Below are 5950 nucleotides of genomic sequence, written 5' to 3'. Positions count from 1 at the left end.
TCGACGCCAGTCGCCATCTTGCCTAACTGATCACTTCTGCGTCTCATGGCAGAAATCTGAAGTGCAGTGCACAAGTTTTGAATTTTTTTTTTGTGTGAGAGTTGAGTTAAGTGATAATATGTCAATTAATGTAGCTACAGTGAGTTTATGAAATCGCTTCGATTATTTATAATAACCTTGTACTACTAGTTCCTGCATGACCTCAACGCATGTGGTACATCATGTGCATCTTGCTTGTTCGCTGGTGTACATTCTTTGACTTTTGTAATCGTTTTGCTGCTCTCTAAAGCCGTTGTCGAAAATAGTAGCAATGCAGCCACCATTCCACTAAAAGGTTTAGCCCTGCTTGCATGGACAATAGCCGTTTTAGTCGGAAACTGCTCTTTAACGTTTACTGGAGAAGTTATCTCGTTGCCTTGATAAGGACCCTGACGGTCAAGAATTTTTTTCTCTTAGGCATATAGACAGCTTTCCCACATATTGTTTGGCTGTCTGTCATTCCAAAGCTTTAGTGTTAGTTCACTTTACTTTATGCCATACCTACCGTGTTTCCTCCAACTGCTTTAACCGATTCACAGTTTGGTCCTAATTTAGGAATAATAACATTAAAAGGAAACGGCATTTTGCTACCGTACAACACCTCAAAAGATAAGAGACCTGTACCACTATGTACTTTAGAGCTATTCATACAAACTACATGTGTATATCCCAGTCAGTATGATGGCTATTACCATAATAACTCATCATTTTAGACATGATCCTATGAACTAGTACTGTTCTGCCGTTAGTTTGTGGAGTTAATTTTTTTTTTACTTACAACTAGTTCCGTAGGACTAAATTGAGAACCAAGGTTATGGAACACGTCAGTACATCAAATTACAACGTGAAAGTAATAACAGGTAAAATAAAATGTTTATGAACCCAGAAAAGGCAATACATAAATTTATGTAAACGCAGTGTACAATATAACACAGGAATCAACCAATTTTTCAAGGAACTCCTCGACAGAATGGAAGGAATGACTCTTGAGGAAACTCTTCAGTTTCGATTTGAAAGCGCGTGGGATACTGCTAAAAATTTTCAGTTCTTGTGGTACCTTATTGAAAATGGATTCAGCAATACACTGCACGCCTTTCTTCACGCCCTTTTCTGTGCCAAAAATATCCTTTGACAATGGGAGGAATTACCCCAAAATATAGTACCATACGTCATAAGCGAATTAAAATAAGCAAAGTAGACTACTTTTCGTGTCAAACTATCACTTACTTCAGATATCACTTGAATAGTAAAAACGGCAGCATTCAGTCTTTGAACAAGATTCTGAACGTAGGCTTTCCACGACAGTTTACTATCTATCTGATCACCTGGAAATTTGAACTGTTCAGTTTCGTTAATCATATGTCCATTCTCAGAAATTAAAATTGCAGATTTTGTTGAATTGTGTGTTAGAAACTGTAAAAACTGAGTCTTACTGTGAATTGGGTTTAGTTTATTTTCTTCAAGCCGTGAAATTATTTCATGAACTGCACTATTTGCAACAGTGTCTATGTTGCACACGACATCCTTTACTACCAAGCTAGGGTCATCAGCAAACAGAAATGTTTCAGGATCACGTGTGACACTAGAGGTTACATTATTTATATAAATAAGGAACAGGAGTGGCCCCAGCTCTGTCCCTGGGGAACCCCGCCATTTAACTGTGCCCCACTCAAACCTCACATCATAGCCATACTCAGCACTGTAGAGAATGGCCTTTTGCTGTCTTTTATTAAAGTCAGAGGTAAATCCATTGTGAGCTACCCCCTCGTATTCCTTAATGGTCCATCTTCTGGAGCATGGGTTTGTGTTCAACACAATCAAACGCGTTAGCTAAATCAAAAAATTTGCGTAGCATTCGAAACCTGTTGTTGAATGCATCCAGTGCCTCACAGAGAAAAGAGAATATAGCATTATCAGTTGTTAAACCACTTATAAAACCGAACTGCTCGTTTGATAACAAATTATGTGAAATAAAACGATTAATTATCCTTACATACACAGCCTTTTCAATAACTTTAGCAAACACTGATGGCATAGAAATAGGTCTAATTGTCTACATTATCCCTTTCTCCCTTTTTATAAAGCGGCTTTACTACTGAGTACTTTGATCGTTCAGACAATTCACCATTCTTAAAGGAAAATTTACAAATATGGCTAAGTACAGGGCTAACATGTGCAGCACATGCTTTAATTTAGTGCTAGGTACTCCATCATATCCATGACAGTCTTTAGTCTTCAGTGATTTAGCTACTGACTCAGTCTCCCCCTTGTCAGTATCGCAGAGCAGTATTTCAGACTTCAGCCTTGGAAAGGCCTTTTCCAAGGAAGTTATATGATTCCCTGTAGAAACTAAGTTTTTATTCCATTCACGAGCAATGCTATGAAAGTGATTGTTAAATACTGTACATTTATCTGACTTATCACCAGCAGAAACATTTTTACTACGAACTGATTTGTGGCCGAGCGGTTCTAGGCGCTTCAGTCCGGAACCGCGCTGCCGCTACGGTCGCAAGTTCGAATCCTGCCTCCGGCATAGATGTGCGCGATGTCCTTAGGTTAGTTAGGCTTAAGTAGTTAAGTCTAGGGGACTGATGACGTCAGATTTTAAGTCCCATAGTGCTTAGAGCCATTTGAACCATTTGAACGAACTGATTTTGTATCGTCGACCTTGTGCTGCTGACCAGATACTTCCATGAAGAGCGACCGTAGGGTTTTAATTTTAGTCTATGAATTAGCTACTCTATTTGCGTACCTCATACTCTTTGTCTTCCTAATAACATTTGTAATTACAATACTGTTTGTAATGTGCTACTGTAGCCCGATTGTGGCTACTTCTAACATTTTGATATAATACCAACTTTGTTGTACACGATATCCTTGTCCCACTAGTCCGCCATCCAGGCTGCCGGCCGGCCGGGGTGGCCGAGCGGTTCTAGGCGCTACAGTCTGGAACCGTGCGACCGCCACGGTCGCAGGTTCGAATCCTGCCTCGGGCATGGATGTGTGTGATGTCCTTAGGTAAGTTAGGTTTAAGTAGTTCTAAGTTCTAGGGGACTGATGATCTCAGCAGTTAAGTCCCATAGTGCTCAGAGCCATTTGAACCATTTAAACCAGGCTGCCGTTTACTGCTAATTCACTATGTAGAACTTTCTAACGGAAAACAATTTTGAAATAGCATGAGAAATGTGTTAAGGAAAGCATTATATTGGTCATCTGTGTTATTGGAATTATAAAAATCCTGTCACTCTTGTTCCTTAACAAAATTGAAAAAGCTCTCTATTGTCATTGGGTTAGCTTTTCACACAGTCTGCAATTATATATAAAATTTTTTTGACTACAAAAACGTTTTAGTGTTAAAATTTATGCTTCATGGTCTGGTAGGCTATTGACCCGTTTGCTAACAGAATGCCCATCAAGTAATGAAGGATGAATAAAAATATTTTCTATGATTGTGCTCCGGTTCCCCTGCACCCTACTTGGAAAGTACACAGTCTGCATCAGATCATGTGAATTTTGGAGATCTTCCACTATCCTTTTTCTTGCACAATCATAAACAAAATTAATACTGAAGTCACCACATACAACTAATTTCTGGGGCTGCCTACTAAGTGAACCAAGAACCTTCTCTAGCTCGAGCAGAAATGCTTTGAAATCAGAGTTAGAGAACCTATAAATAACAGCAATTAGAAGTTAAGTTTCACTAAATTCAACTGCCTCTGCACAATATTTAAATATCTGTTCAGTGCAGGACCGTGATAGGTTCAAAAAAATGTTCAAATGCGTGTGAAATCTTATGGGACTTAACTGCTAAGGTCATCAGTCCCTAAGCTAACACACTACTTAACGTAAATTATCCTAAGGACAAACACCCACACCCATGCCTGAGAGAGGACTCGAACCTCCGCCGGGACCCGTGATACGTCTATGGAAACAAATGTAATACTGTTTTTTACGTACATGGCCATTCCACCATTCCGCAGAGAACTCCTTGAAAAACAGCCAGCTAATCTGAATCCTGTCAAAGGAAGCCTCTTGATTGTCAAATTACACTCCTGGAAATTGAAATAAGAACACCGTGAATTCATTGTCCCAGGAAGGGGAAACTTTATTGACACATTCCTGGGGTCAGATACATCACATGATCACACTGACAGAACCACAGGCACATAGACACAGGCAACAGAGCATGCACAATCTCGGCAATAGTACAGTGTATATCCACCTTTCGCAGCAATGCAGGCTGCTGTTCTCCCATGGAGACGATCGTAGAGATGCTGGATGTAGTCCTGTGGAACGGCTTGCCATGCCATTTCCACCTGGCGCCTCAGTTGGACCAGCGTTCGTGCTGGACGTGCAGACCGCGTGAGACGACGCTTCATCCAGTCCCAAACATGCTCAATGGGGGACAGATCCGGAGATCTTGCTGGCCAGGGTAGTTGACTTACACCTTCTAGAGCACGTTGGGTGGCACGAAATAGATGCGGACGTGCATTGTCCTGTTGGAACAGCAAGTTCCCTTGCCGGTCTAGGAATGGTAGAACGATGGGTTCGATGACGGTTTGGATGTACCATGCACTATTCAGTGTCCCCTCGACGATCACCAGTGGTGTACGGCCAGTGTAGGAGATCGCTCCCCACACCAGGATGCCGGGTGTTGGCCCTGTGTGCCTCGGTCGTATGCAGTCCTGATTGTGGCGCTCACCTGCACGGCGCCAAACACGCATACGACCATCATTGGCACCAAGGCAGAAGCGACTCTCATCGCTGAAGACGACACGTCTCCATTCGTCCCTCCATTCACGCCTGTCGCGACACCACTGGAGGCGGGCTGCACGATGTTGGGGCGTGAGCGGAAGACGGCCTAACGGTGTGCGGGACCGTAGCCCAGCTTCATGGAGACGGTTGCGAATGGTCCTCGCCGATACCCCAGGAGCAACAGTGTCCCTAATTTGCTGGGAATTGGCGGTGCGGTCCCCTACGGCACTGCGTAGGATCCTACGGTCTTGGCGTGCATCCGTGCGTCGCTGCGGTCCGGTCCCAGGTCGACGGGCACGTGCACCTTTCGCCGACCACTGGCGACAACATCGATTTACTGTGGAGACCTCACGCCCCATGTGTTGAGCAATTCGGCGGTACGTCCACCCGGCCTCCCGCATGCCCACTATACGCCCTCGCTCAAAGTCCGTCAACTGCACATACGGTTCACGTCCACGCTGTCGCGGCATGCTACCAGTGTTAAAGACTGCGATGGAGCTCCGTATGCCACGGCAAACTGGCTGACACTGACGGCGGCGGTGCCCAAATGCTGCGCAGCTAGCGCCATTCGACGGCCAACACCGCGGTTCCTGGTGTGTCCGCTGTGCCGTGCGTGTGATCATTGCTTGTACAGCCCTCTCGCAGTGTCCGGAGCAAGTATGGTGGGTCTGACACACCGGTGTCAATGTGTTCTTTTTTCCATTTCCAGGAGTGTATTTAAGTGGTACTGCGATATACCGGTAATTTCGGAGTCAATATCTGTAAGCAGTTCACTGACTTCACCTCTAATCCTCTTATATTGATGAAATGTGCTAATTCCTTCACTACTTGGAACAGATTACCGAGCGAGGTGGCGCAGTGGTTAGCGCACTGGACTCGCATTCGGGAGGACGACGGTTCAATCCCGTCTCCGGCCATCCTGATTTAGGTTTTCCGTGATTTCCCTAAATCGCTTCAGGCAAATGCCGGGATGGTTCCTTTAAAAGGGCACGGCCGATTTCCTTCCACATCCTTCCCTCACCCGAGCTTGCGCTCCGTCTCTAATGACCTCGTTGTCGACGGGACGTTAAACACGAATCTCCTCCTCCTCCTCCTCCTGGAACAGATTTATCCATAACTTCCGATATCAAGTGCATGGCACGACTATTTCTTCAAT

General features: G+C 44.3%; 1 non-coding gene across 1 annotated transcript; it reads left to right on the top strand.

Annotated features, from left to right (window-relative positions):
• Positions 1–5638: 5638 nt before the first annotated feature.
• On the top strand, positions 5639–5711 carry Trnaa-cgc (transfer RNA alanine (anticodon CGC)). The gene has a single exon. It is a non-coding gene; the product is annotated as a tRNA-Ala (tRNA).
• The last annotated feature ends 239 nt before the right edge of the window (positions 5712–5950 follow it).

Source organism: Schistocerca serialis, chromosome 4 (genome assembly GCF_023864345.2).
Source record: "Schistocerca serialis cubense isolate TAMUIC-IGC-003099 chromosome 4, iqSchSeri2.2, whole genome shotgun sequence".
Lineage (NCBI taxonomy): Eukaryota > Metazoa > Arthropoda > Insecta > Orthoptera > Acrididae > Schistocerca > Schistocerca serialis.
Note: the sequence above shows the minus strand (reverse complement) of the source record. Positions and strands in the feature narration are given on the sequence as shown.